Genomic DNA, 14,966 nt, shown 5'->3' with positions numbered 1-14,966 from the left:
TGAAGATTAAACCAGCGGATGTGCCCAAGACGGCCTTCCGAACCAGATATGGTCACTATGAGTTTACGGTGGTGCCGTTTGGACTAACGAATGCACCGGCGGTGTTCATGGACCTGATGAACCGCGTTTTTCATCCTTACCTCGACAAGTTTGTCCTAGTCTTTATCGACGATGTGCTGATATACTCTAAGAATAGGAAGGAACATGAGGAGCATTTAAGGACTGCTCTAGAGACGCTTCGGGCGGAGAAGTTGTACGCCAAATTCAGCAAGTGCGAATTCTGGCTCAATGAGGTGAATTTTCTTGGACATATTGTGACAGCGGAAGGGATCCGAGTGGACCCTGCAAAAGTGGAGGCGGTACGAAATTGGAAGGTACCAACTACGCCCAACGAGATCCGAAGTTTCTTAGGACTGGCCGGCTACTATAGAAGATTCATTGAAGGATTCTCGAAGATTGCACGGCCGATGACTCAGCAACTCAAGAAGGGAACCAAGGTCTCATGGTCTCCTGAGTGCGAGGCGAGTTTTCAGCTGTTAAAGGAGAAATTGACCAGCGCACCCGTACTAGCAGTCCCAGAGCCAGGGACGGACTACGTTGTCTATACGGATGCCTCCAAGAGCGGACTTGGATGTGTGTTGATGCAGAACGGGAAGGTGATTGCTTATGCATCACGGCAACTCAGGCCACACGAGCTCAACTACCCAACACACGACCTAGAACTGGCGGCAGTGGTCCACGCCTTGAAAATTTGGAGACACCACCTATATGGAGTTAGGTGTGAAATTTTCACGGACCACAAGAGTCTCAAATACTTCTTCGAGCAAAAGGACTTGAATATGCGACAGAGGAGATGGCTCGAATTAGTAAAAGACTATGACTGCGGCATAAATTACCACCCAGGCAAGGCCAACGTTGTGGCAGACGCGTTGAGCCGGAAGACTCAGCACCAAGTGGCAGTCCTGTTCACTCAGGAAGAGGAATTGCTGCGAGAATTCGATAGAATGAGTTTAGAAATGGTGCGAGCACCCGAAACTGTAGAAGGCATAGTTTCTACTCTAGTAGTTATTCCCGATTTGAGAGGCAGAATCATCGAGGCCCAGAGACGGGACGAAACTCTAGAGAAGTTGCGCCTAAAAGTGAGAACGGGCGAACAAAAGAACTACCAGGAGGAGGCAGATAACGCCCTCACATTCGAAGGGAGATTGTGTGTGCCGAACCAGGAAGAGCTCAGGAACGAGATAATGAGCGAGGCGCACGATACTCCATACACCGCCCACCCAGGGAGTACAAAGATGTATCAGGACTTGAAGAAGAAGTTCTGGTGGGACGGTATGAAGAGAGATATAGCATCTTTCGTTGAGAGGTGTCTTGCCTGTCAACAAGTGAAGGCACTACACCAGCGACCTTATGGAAAGTTGCAGCCATTGGAAATTCCCGAGTGGAAATGGGAACACATAGCTATGGATTTCGTTACGGGATTGCCGAAATCTCAAAAAGGAAATACTGCAATCTGGGTGATAGTGGATCGTCTCACTAAGAGCGCCCATTTTGTACCGATACCTATCACATACGGGTCGGAGAAGCTAGCCCAGTTGTATGTGAAGGAGATCATTCGCCTGCACGGCATACCAGCGACGATTACGTCAGACAGAGATGCTAAATTCACGTCCAGATTTTGGAAGAGCCTACAGAAAGAGCTAGGGACGCAGCTGAATTTTAGCACTGCTTTTCATCCACAGACCGACGGGCAGTCGGAGAGAACGATTCAAACACTAGAGGACATGCTAAGGGCAGTAGTGCTCGATAGAGGGAGCAATTGGGAACAAGTACTGCCGCTAATAGAGTTTGCCTATAACAATAGCTACCAGGCAACGATTGATATGGCTCCGTACGAAGCTCTGTACGGAAGAAAGTGTAGATCACCCCTCTATTGGGACGAGGTTGGTGAGAGGAAAATTCTGGGCCCAGATGCGGTCGAAGAGATGATAGAAGTTGTCAGAAAGATCCGAGAGAGGATCAAGGAGGCTCAGGACAGACAGAAGTCCTATGCAGATATTCGGCGGACGGATTTGCAGTTTAATGTGGGAGATAAGGTTTTCTTGAAAGTATCGCCCTCGAAAGGGATCACCAGATTTGGAGTCAAGGGAAAACTCCGACCCCGCTATATAGGACCGTATGAGATTTTGGAAGCGGTCGGACCAGTAGCTTATCGATTGGCGCTACCGCCAAGCTTTGGAAACGTTCACAACGTGTTCCATGTATCTCAGCTTAGAAAGTATGTTTTTGATCCAAAGCACGTGATTCACCAAGAAGAGATGATAATAAATCCGGATCTGAGCTATGAGGAAAAGCCAAAGAAAATTTTGGATAGAAAAGTGCAACAATTGAGGAATAAGTCTATCACTTCGGTGAAAGTACTGTGGGAGCACCACGGGCAAGAAGAAGCCACGTGGGAGTTGGAGGATAAGATGAAGGAACGTTACCCCGAACTTTTCGAGTAGAGCTGCACAAATTTCGGGACGAAATTTCTGATAAGGAGGGTGGAATGTGACGCCCCGGAAATTTCGATCCTTTCTTTCGAGATAAATCGGATTTAGTAGCTTAATTAATTTTCTCTTAGAAGTTGTGTAATCGTACTTTCCTCGTTGTATTCGACTTTGGAGTAATTTAAGTATGTTTCGTTGGAAGGAATAAAGTGCAAGGAAATTTTGTGTCAAGGATAAAAGTAAAGCTATGCTTTTATTAGATAAATAATTGAAGAAAAAGTTGCACAAGAGTGTCGAAGAATTTATTCACATAGTGCTTACATAGGTGAAAGTGACAATACACTCTTATATTACAACTCTTCTCTAGAGACTCTAATTACATGAAAATGGAAAGTATGACTATGGTTTCCAAACCAACATTTGGATCTTTCCAAGAAGAGGATCATGAGGATCTTGAGGAAGATCATCTCTTCCTCTCTCTCGACTTCTACACCACCTTGATAGCCAAGCTACACCAAAGAAACCTACAAAGAAATAGCCACCAAAGAGGTTAGAAAAATTCCAATAAAAGAACAAGGATTTTGGCTTTCACCAATAAGGTATAAGTGATGATCAAGACATCACATTGCTGCCATGGAATCGAAAAATATGCCCAAGAACCGAGACATCCCCAATTCTCCACATAGAGCAATAGAGACAATAGTAGACAAGGGATGAAGTCATCATCTAGGCCTAAAAGGGAGTAAACAAGACCCCTCCTTACACCAAGAACAAGGCTGAAAATACAGCCAAGGATGTCATCCAAAAATTGCATCAATTTGGCAAGAATCTCACAATCATCAAGCTCGAAAGAGAAAGAGCTAGCAACCCCAAAATAGGAGCCTTTGCCTCCAAGATTCCAATCACAAACAGCCAAGCAAAGTGGCTATATAAACCACCCAACGCCACTTCTCTCCCATACCTCTCAAGCACCCCAAAGTTTGAATTTTGTAAGAAGTATCGAAGGAGAGGCGGTGGCAGAGAGAAGGAAGTGGCAGCCAAGATTCAAGGATTCACCAAGTGAGGTAAATTCCTCAACACCCTCTCGCATCATGTAGAACAACGAATAGCTAGAAACAAGAACTTAGAATTTTCATAGGATCCTCACAGCAAGGATGAAAACAATAGCAATCATGTAACACTAAGTTGAAGCTCAAGAGCTTAGAGCTATGCAAAATTAGAGATAGCCGCATGATACCCCCTCCCTAAGAATTCAGTGGCATAGTATCATAAGCAAGAACTTAGCAAGATTTCAATTTGAGCAATATACCACCATAAGCCACACAAGACTCCAATGGAGAATTTCTTTTCCAAAAATAAGCTACTGCCATAACTCGAAAAAGGAGTAAGGGGTAGGGGAGGAGAGGACTTAGCTTAGGCGGAGGGGCGACCGGGCGACGGCGAGCGTCGACGGAGCCGAAGAACTTCCGCGGAGAAGCTGCGGATCACGGCGGCAGCAGGGGCGAGGCGACCCGGCGACGGGCGAGCGTCGACGCAGTCCGGAAGCTCCTGCGAAGAAGCTGCAGGTCGCGGCTGAGAGAGGGAGAAGGAGGCGATGCCTCCTCTCTGCCGCTAGGTTCGCCGAGGACGCCGGCGCTGGACGAAGAGCGCTCGTCGGAGAACGCCGAGGCGAATTCGCCGGCGACGCAGAGGAGGCGCCGACACAGAGCAGCACCCGGCGAGGCGGCGAGTTACGGAGGCACGGAGTTGAGGCGACGCCTCCTCTCCACTGCTGACGTCGCCGAGAGGGAAGAGAACTCGCCGGAGAGCGTTCGCTGGAGAAGGAGAACTCGATGGAGGAAGGAGTACGCGCCGACGGGACTCTGAAATCCGTCGAGCTAGCGGCGATTTCACCGGAGAGGAAAGGCGCGCTGCCGTGTTCTCTAATTTTAGGGATTTGAAAAACTTAATTGGTGAATGGAGAAGTGAATGAGAGAGAAGTCCGATTTGAGGGGGGGATTGGAGTCACCCCGGGCGCGAAACCGCCGGAGAGGCCGTGAGCTAGCGGCGATTTCGCCGGAGAAGAGGCGTGAGAAGAGGAGAACTCGCCGCTGCTTTCTCAGTGGGAAAACTCTAATTGGAAATTTTGGGGAAGAAGTAAAAGAATGATGTTAGAGGGAGTTGACCGATAGGAGTATATTTGGGCTAATCAAATATTACTTTGGGCCTATTCCACTTTATTTCAAAAAGAAACTTGGGCCTAAGGCAAATGAAGTTGCTGGACCAAATTTAGTAGTGAGGCTAAGTCTTTTTAATTAGTAGATTGGGCCAAGGACTTAATTATGAGAAGTTGGAATTTAATTTAAGGACTCGAGTTGGAGCCCGAAAGTTGATAAGTTAATTTCCAAATAATTTATTTAGATTCCGGAAAAATAAAGTAGTAAAGTGGGAGACGCGAAAGCCGACCGGCGTCGCCCCGCGACGCCATGGGCGGCCTTAAGAAAAATCCGAAGAAAAGGATTTAAGAAGAGACTTTCCAAGAATTTCCTATTCTTGTTAATAAGTGCCCGAATATTTAATTTCTCCAAGTTAATAAAGAGAATAAATAAACTCTGCAGAGTAGTAAAGCCGAGGTAGGATTAAGAAAAATCCTATAAGCCGAGACTGAGATATAGGTGCTATCCAATAGGATGCATGCATTCTTTCTAAAGAGAAATAATTCAAGTATTAATTAGCGTGCTACGCTATTTATTTTTCAAGGGATAAATTGCTCGAGGGCGAGTGAGGCCAAAGCGAGTAATTGAGTTGAGACATAAGCATATCAGGTGGGCTTTCTTTTAATATCCAGCACTATAGTGTGGATATAAAGCAAATACTTTTGAAGTTATGAAAAATCATTTTCTCAAAATGAAGTAGTGATTACTTTAAAGTTGTTGTCATGCCATAAAATGTTTGTTTTGAGGCCTATCTGTTGGGGTTGTAGCCCGTGGGTTTTGGCGATGCCAGCCCGAGTTTAAAGAATTCGGTTCCCAATAGGACCGCAAATCCTGTTCGGAATAATGTGCACGAGAGCCGTGAGCCATCAGCTGTTGGCCGGCGATGTGTCCGCTGAAGGTGGCCACCTTCACGGTACACGATACACAGATTTGGCGAGTGTTTCAAAGAACATAGATTGATCAATCGAACTTTTAAGATCACGGAGAATTTAGTATGCTCGGGCCTTTTAAGAAAAACCCCCGTGCGATACTGTAGATGGATGACAACTATATATTGTATGTTTTGTTTTCGGCATGTGTCCACTGAGTACTCCTGTACTCAGCCCTGCATGTATTTATAAATGTGCAGGTTGAACGTCAAGAGGAGGGAGAAATGATCGGAGTCGATGCTACTAAATAATCAAGTGGATCTTTCACGATTCGTGTCTTCATACACGAAGTCGTCTAGTATGGACTTATTCCGCTGCTCTTTTGTGAAGTGAGACATCTTAGAATCTCACCTTCGAACTCTGATTGATTGATGTAATATTCATTCTAGTTCTAAGACCATGAAATGGTACATTTGGCTTCTATTCTATGAAGTGTTCGATTTGGCCTTCGAGTATATTCACAAGTTCTTTCCCCCTTTTTCTTTCCCCGTTTCTTTAATCCCCCATTAGTCGCGATTTACCCGCTTTCGCTATCCTTAGCAAAGTGCGGTCGTGACAATTATACTCCCTCCGTCCACGAATAGGAGTCCTGTTTTTCTATTTTAGTCCGTCCGCGAATAGGAGTCCCGGTTCACTTTTACCATAAATGGTAATAGGGTCTCACCTTCCACTAACTCATTTCATTCACATTCATTTAAAACTAATATATACAAGTGAGACCAATATTCCACTAACTTTTTTCCGACCACTTTTTTTTTTATTTTTTTAACGCCTTCACGGCGGAGGGTTAAGTAAGACCCTCATCCCATATATATCATCTTCTCAAAACATTATTACATTCAACAATCCCAAAAGTGGATTGCTCCAGAAATTGTACAATAAGGAAACCAAGACAAGATAAAATCAAACCATACAAAAAAACCCGAACCGCCCACTTTTCTTAACATTTCTTAAAACCCGAACCGCCCATAAATGAGACTCATAATGGCGGACGGGGGGAATACTCCATAAATCGTTTCCTCTTAATTAGTTTTCTCCTTCAGCCGCCGTTCTACTACTTCTGCCGTGTAATCTGAAATCCAGTTATATTTTAAAACTCAAATATAATTCAATTGATTTTTCTACATATGTTGTTTTTTTGTTTGACTGCAATAGTTATGTAAATTGAGACCTAAATAATCATATTCAAGCTCTAAATTGGTACACCTAAAATTCAAATGGGGAGAAAGAAGATAGCTTATGTAATTCAATGGCTATGGTGGTTCTGTGTTGGAATTCTTTAACCTCTATTCTTGTGTATGTATTAATAGTTTTACACTATTTGATTTGTGACAACAACATTTTAGATTTGAGCATATTGTATATTTGTTCTCTTTATTCTTTTAGTTGTGAAGCATAAGATGAACTTTATCCTTTTTTGTGTATGATTTATATTTTGCAAACTTAATCAGTGTTGACTATTTTTGTAGGTATATGAATCGTTATTTCAAGAAATTTTCTTCTGTTGATTCTTCATCAGTTGAATGATTGCTTAGTTCCTTATATGGAAAAAGGATGTGTTGGTTAAAGTTACCAATGAAACTATTATGCAGCAATTTCAGAAGATGAAGAATAGAAGACAAATGTTATGATGTGATTGCATTTAACTTTACATTTTGAACCTTATAATTTAATTTATGTAATTTTTTTTAAGTTTAATTTTGGACCCCCCATGATGAAATTTCTGGCTCCGCCACTGGATGGATGGAGTATTTTTTAAAAGGAATAAGAGATTTGAGTTTAAAGTAAAGTACTCCCTCCGTCCCAACTTAAGAGTTCTAATTAGTTAGAGTACGAGTTTTAAGAAATGTAAAAAACAGTTTGAATAAGTTAGTGGAATATGTGTCCTACTTATATATATTATTTTATAATAAAATGCAAGTGGAATGTGGGATCTACTTACCATTCATGATAAAAGTGAAATAGGACTCTTAAGGTGGGACGGTGGATGGAAATAGCAAATCAAGACTCATTAGTTGGGAAAGGGGAGTAGTTGGCAGCTATATATTGTGCTGGTATTTACATCTACCAAATAACCAAAACAGTAGTGTTAATAAAAACTGGTTCCGAATATTTACAAACAATATTTATGGTAATGGAAAAATTTACCAAAAGTGGCATTTATCGAATTACAAATAGACGTTACCATTCAAAATTTTTGTGTACAATTTTTTAGATTTTAAAAAATATCAGAAAAGTCAAATCACCAAAGATCCAATGAGCTTCAAAAATTTGGGTCTACTTAAGTGTAATTTAGTACTATGATTAATAGAGATGAAACTCGTGAAAGCGTATTTGATGAATGAGTAGTCTCGTATTACTAAAAAATTCAAAAGAATGAATGTGCAACACGAGTGTAATTTATGTTTTGTCAAATTTGTCAACGATTAAAATAACTAATTATACTGTGCAACCGGATAAAAATATATGTTTTGCCAAATTTGTCAACTAGTATTAAAATAACCAATTATAATGTGCAACCGGATAATAATTTATGTTTTACTAAATTTGTCAACGGTTAAACTTTGACTTTCTGTCGAATTATCAACAATAGATAATACAACAGATTATATGAAATGTTTAATCTCATCGTTTTCAGAATAGCGACATCAATAATAATATGGTTGATAACTCAAATTTGGGTTATTCGTTTTTTTCCTTCTAAGTTTTGAAATAAAAGTGAAGTAATTGTTAAATTCTCTCAATTCTGTCCCACATCGACTTGGTGATGATCCAATCTAATCTATATATAAGTGTGGATAACCCTCCCACTTATAAGGCCTTTTAAGGGGTGAGTGGCCCATTTCTAATATGGTATCAGAGCGGGCCCAAGTCGATGATGGTTTTCTCTTTATCTCTTATCTACCTCACGAGTGGAAGACCGATGTCCTTTCCGGCCCACATCGATGATGGTTCTCTAGCATTGCCTACCCACGTGACGGAAGACCGATGTCCTCTCCGGCCCACACGTGAGGAGGCGTGTTAAATTCTCTCAATTATGTCCCACATCGACTTTGTGATGATCCAATCTAATCTATATAAGTGTGGATAACCCTCCCCCTTATGATGCCTTTTAAGGGGTGAGTGGCTCATTTCTAATAGTACTCCGTATATTATACTAATGAAAAGTCAATTAGATTGAGAATATACCCAAGTATATTAGTACTCCATTTAAATGTCAAATGGGCAATGGCGACTTCATCATAGCATAAGTGCCTTCACAATCAAAGTAGGAAACGGCGCTTGGTTTACTTTCTTTTTTTAGAAAGAGCAGTTGAAGCAGCAGTTATCAAATGGAGTACATATACAATTGATTGCATACATACGTTATCAAACCAATTGATATTTATGTAGTAGTAATAAATTGAGATTAATACTTTCATTTTATCGCCAATTCCTCAGCCGCTATTGTTTATTCTACGAAAGTAGCTCTTCCTTAATCTCAACAGAGAATAGATAAAAGTATAAACTCGGACCTTCTTTTTGTGATGCGGACAGAGGTCGAGACTTGAGAGATTAAAGAAAGAAAAAACTGAGTCTAGCCAAATTTTAATATATGAAAAATGGGCCAGTTATTAATTTATGATTGTGTTTGATTTGATTAGTTCTGGGCTTATAAGATAAATAATGCTGGGCTGGGAGATTTATTTAGGCGGGTTTATGTTAATTTCGTAAGTGGGCTGAAGTCTTAAGCTTTATAAATGTATTAATCTATACATATATTGAAAAGACGAATTTTGGGACGTTTTAAATAATTATTTTATATGAAGGATGTAAATGCGATTAAGAAAAATTATTAAATGGCCTTTCATTTTGAACCCATTTAAATTATGTAATTGTCACTATTTTTAGGTATTTCTTAAATAATTTTGGCTAAACGATATGGTGTGAGAGTTTTAAAATAAATTCAGCCTAAAATTTGTAACTTGCATAATTATTTTTAAAATAAATTTATGAATGTTATATGCAATATGGTTTCTTCATATGTTTGACTTTATTATCATATTATTATAATACTATATATTAATAATATATTATATAATTAGAGATACATAACTAAATAAATTTTAAATTAAACTAAAATGAAAATATTTGTTCATTACAAAATATCATCATTACAATGCATACTTCAATACCAAAATACTATCAATAATAATATACAACTTAAAAGCATAATGAGAACTATGATATCACCATAAAAAACATATACTTCAATACTAAAATACTATCAATAATAATATACAACTTAAAAGCATAATGAGAACTATGATATCACCATAAAAGATAAAATGATGTACAAAACAAATAAAAACACACACACAAATAAATTATAGAAAGTTTCTACTTTTAAGGGATGACCCAAAATAAAAATAGTTTCTATTTTTACACGACGGAGGTAGTATTTTATAAGAAATGAAAAAACTTACTCCCTCCGTTTTTAAAAATAGCAACTATTTCTATTTTGGGTCATTCCTTAAAAATAAAAACTTTTAGAATCTTTCTATTTTAGGACATGGACCCTAGTGACTCCAATATCCGGCTAACTCTTCTTCCGCCTTATTTTCATCCTTAATCTCCAAATTAATGATTTATGTATACGCACGAAAATAAATGTGATACTTTATGATATTCTATCTTCTTTGCTTTCTATACATCTATACAATCTATAAAAGGGGAGTTTTGGGGAAGTTTTTTAATTTAAATAATTAGGGGAGTTTTGGGGAAGTTTTTAGTTTAAAAAATTACACTATTAAATTAAAAATGTAGACGTGGGAGGTTTTACAATAATTTATAAATGAAGATATTTGCAAAAATTCCGCTATTCTTAATAACCATCCAATATCATTTCATTCTATATGAAATTAGGACTCGGATCCTCTGTTGTGCCTCAAGGCACAACATGAGATGCTGTGCTCCAAACGCAGAGGTTTCTATATGAAACGCAGATGTTTGGTTTCAATGCACTTTCTCATTCTTTTCAATATTTTAAACATTAAATGCACCTATCCTTTTTACTGTAGTTCTATGTTTTTGAAAAACACTAGTAGTACGTGTAAGTATTCATTATTTCACAATTCATATTATGTTATCCAACCTTTTACATGCACATTCTTAGTTGATCATTTTATATTCTGATGATTTCAGCTTTTAGCTGATTATTATTATTTATTTTATTTTATTTTGTTTTAGCTGATTATTATTTTACTTAACGAATGATAATTATAATTAGGGAATTAAATAGATACTCCCTTCTCTCATGTTACTCGTACTTTTCATTTTAGGCCGTAAATTTGAGATTGATTTTTTAGTATAATTAAATTAAAATTTTAAGTGTAATGAGACATAACTTAATAAAGGGGCTCTTAACTTAATCTAATAATCTCTCCGTCCGATGTTACTTGCACTCTTCCATTTCGGCTCGTCACAAACTACTTACAATATTTATAGTTTAAGTTAGAATTAATGTTTTTAATTAATATGTTAGATTAAGTTAAAAGCCCCTTTGTTATGTGATGTCTCATCACACTTAAAATTCTAATTTACTTAGACTAAAAATTCAATCCCAAATTTGCAGCCTAAAATTAAAAGTGCGAGTAACATGGGACGAAGGGAGTATATTAATTAAATACATTAATTCTAACTTAAACTAGAAAAATATAAGTAGTTTGAGACGGGCTGAAATGTAATAGTGCAAGAACATGAGACGGAGGGAGTATTAAATAATCAAACACACAGTAATAATATTACAATATTTAGAAATGAAATTAAAATAATTCAGTGATAATTTAAAATGGATATTAAATAATAAAATAAAATATAAATCTAATGTGACGAAAATACTTGTATTATAAAAAATTGAATTTTATAAAGGTTTTAAGTATGTCAAAGAATATAAAATGAAAGGCTAAAATTAGACAACAATGCATGCGCATTTAATGTTTAAACTATTGAAAAGAATGAAAAAGTGCATTGAAACCAAACATCTGCGTTTCATATAGAAACCTCTGCGTTTTGAGCACAACATCTCATGCTGTGCCTTGAGGCACAGCAGAGAATCCGAGTCCATGAAATTATGAATCTTAATATGGCTTCCATGAATGGAGAAGGAGCATGGGGAAGTTCATTGTATTTAGTCAAGATTACTTTTGAAAAGCTCTTTTGAACACGGTATAATTACGCTGAAATTGATCCTAGCTACAAGCTTTCCTCATCTCTCTGTTTCTAATGTCTATATGTGTACATCCTTACAAAATGCATCTTCTTATCTCTTTATCTCTAATGTCAGTATGTTTTATCAGCCCTCTAATAATGTTCTGATTCAGATCTCGGTTCTATCAAATCCGAAAGGTGTAGAGCGGTTGCCTCCTGGTTTGCAGTTACGTCAAGGATTACGTGCATAATATTTTAGCTTATATGTCATTTAAATGCTGGATATCCATACGTACCTACTTACCTTATTGAACTCAAGCATACCATTTTGCTCTTACCATAGGAGGAAAGCTTGACGTCATGGAACCATTCCACATCATGCTCAGTGAGCTCGAGGCTTCCTCAATTTCTTTGGTTGGCTAATTTTGTTCTTTTTAATTATGTTTCCGTGCATTTTCATTTTATTAATTATATTTTTCTTTTCTTAACATTTTCTTAATTATATTTTTTGTTTTATCCATTCATTTTTATAGTATTAATTTTGATATAACATATTTGTATTTAATATTATATGAATTTATTGGTATATTTTCCTTTTAAGTTATAATTTTCATTTCTTTCCGTCCAGTTTTATTCATTACTATGTTTTCTTTTTTAGATTCATGTTACCACATAATCTATTTTTTTGTTTTTAATAATTATAAAAAATTTTCTATAATAATGATTAGATTTTTAGTCCATCTATGTTACTTTATAGTTGATCCATGTTAAAAAATTTATGTTGAAATTATAATTGACCAATTTATTTTATATATATCTATAAGTAGGTTGATTCATATGAAATGATTATTCTGTTGGTAAATTTAATATATAATTTAATTTTTTTTAACTTTTATTGAAAACTATACAAATTGTTAGGTGAAAGTAGGTAAAGCATAGATATGACATAACAGTTAAACCACCCTTATAACGCCTAACAACATTTTGATAAAATTTTTAGAGTAAAGCCCACCTAGATTGCTTAGTTTTCAAGTAGTTTCGCTTTTCCGTTATCCGGCTTCGCAACCAAAGTTTCACCTTTTAATCACATAGGCACATATCACAAATTAGGTTCAATACTACTCTTACTCATGCATGTTTCATTACTTTTCCCTCATCCCAACGATTTATCTTATCATTACTAATAAATCAAGATCATGTTTATCACACAAGATTATTTAGCCATCAAACACACACTACACAACACAACAACACACACACACACACGCGGCACACACATACACACGCCACACACACACGCCACACACATATATACATGTTCCCACATCCCTTTTTATCCCTCTTTCACTCAACCAAGATGCATGAGGGTTCAAGAAGACCGATTAATCGGTTAGAAGAAGAAAAAGAAGAAATAGAAGAAGATCAAGCATAACTCTTAAACAAAAATACCTTTTTGAGAAAAACGATCGGTAGAAAACAAGTATTAGCCTTGATTCTTCAAAGTTCTTGGATTAAACTTCAATTCTTCTCCAAAAGATAGCAAAATATTGGAGAGTAGAAGAAGAAAATTTGAGAGAGTGTATGGGAGGGTGGGGGCCGAAAATATGGGGCTAGGGTTAGGGGTTTTGGTTCTTATTTATAGAGTCCAAATGAAATCTTTGGTAAACAAATAGAATATTTGGTAAGATCTCATTCTCCACAATTAATTAAATAAATATTGTGAAGTAGGGAAGAAGAATTAACAAAAATAGATTAGGGTACTAGGCATGAGATTTTCGAAAATATGGCCTTCCAAAAAGCCAAGATTTTGTTTTGGTATTTTTCCATATAGAATAAAGTATCATGGAGCAAAATAAAAATAAGGAAAATCCTCCATGAAGCAAGGTAAGGGGCGATTTCTAGCCCTTTTAAATAAGGCATGAATTTTTGAAATATTAACTAAAATAGGGTATGGCAAGATCTCTTGAAGTATGGAAAGATTTGGTAGAATGATTAGATTCTAGGTATGGAAGGGAATCAAGTAAGGGATTAACTAAAATAAAATAATTCCTTCCTTCCCACAATAGGTGATTTTCGAAAATCACCAAGAAACAAAGGGGCTCGATTTTCCTCTTTTAGAATGAGGAAATAATTGGGTCTTGGATTTAATTTGGATAGATATCCCAAAAATTAAATTAAATCCGAAAAAAATAAGAATTCCCTCTCCAAGGAGTCTAGGGTTCGAAAATTTCAAGAATTGGGTGACAAGTATCTATGGAAATTTTCTCTAATATTCTCACTCACCCTTAGATAATTAATTTACCACATAATCTCACAAATAAATAAATCACATGCCACATCATTAAATCAATAAGTTTGACTTTTCAAACCTTTAACACAACCCTAGATTCAATTTTGACCATATCATCTCATGAAATAAATGCATTCTCGATTCCACGTCATCAACAATTAATTCTAGGGCTCTAAAATTAGGGTTCTAAAATCCGGGATGTTACAATATTGCTTATTGATTTTGTTCCTTGCAAATTGATTTTGTTCCTTATTGTATTGTAGTTTTAGGTGAGACGGACAGCTTTAAAGATGACGAACAAGTTATTTTACATATGAGTTATGTTGAAGAGTGACGAATTGTGAAGAATTGAAGATTTTATTTTACAATGATGAGGTTGATTTTAATTTTAAAGTTAATGTAGTATATTAAGAAGTTTTAAAAATGATGAGTAATTATCCATTGTGTTTAATTCTTTATTGTAATAGATTTTTATCTTCCTACTCCATGATTTATTGTTTAAACATTATATTACTCCATGTGATATGTTTCAAATTTATTATGCTTCAATGTTGATTTATATAGATTTTTTTATTCTCATATATAACAAAAAATTTTACTCCTATTGTTCATTGTTAATATTAATTCTAATTTTGTTTAATTAATTTAAAATTAAAAATTAATATTTTAAAAATATAGTACTATTAGCACAGGTGTTATACTAGTCTATACATATATAAAAGGCGAGTTTTGGCCGTCTTTTGAAATATCTATAAGTTTTGTCCTTATTTTGAAATATTTATAAATTATGGACCAATTTGCTTATTTATGGAATAATTAATTAAAAAAAAACTGAATTTGTATGGTTTTATAATTAATTTCTTATCAATTAAAT

The sequence above is a fragment of the Salvia hispanica genome, chromosome 6 (assembly GCF_023119035.1).
Source record: "Salvia hispanica cultivar TCC Black 2014 chromosome 6, UniMelb_Shisp_WGS_1.0, whole genome shotgun sequence".
Taxonomy (NCBI): Eukaryota; Viridiplantae; Streptophyta; class Magnoliopsida; order Lamiales; family Lamiaceae; genus Salvia; species Salvia hispanica.
Note: the sequence above shows the minus strand (reverse complement) of the source record.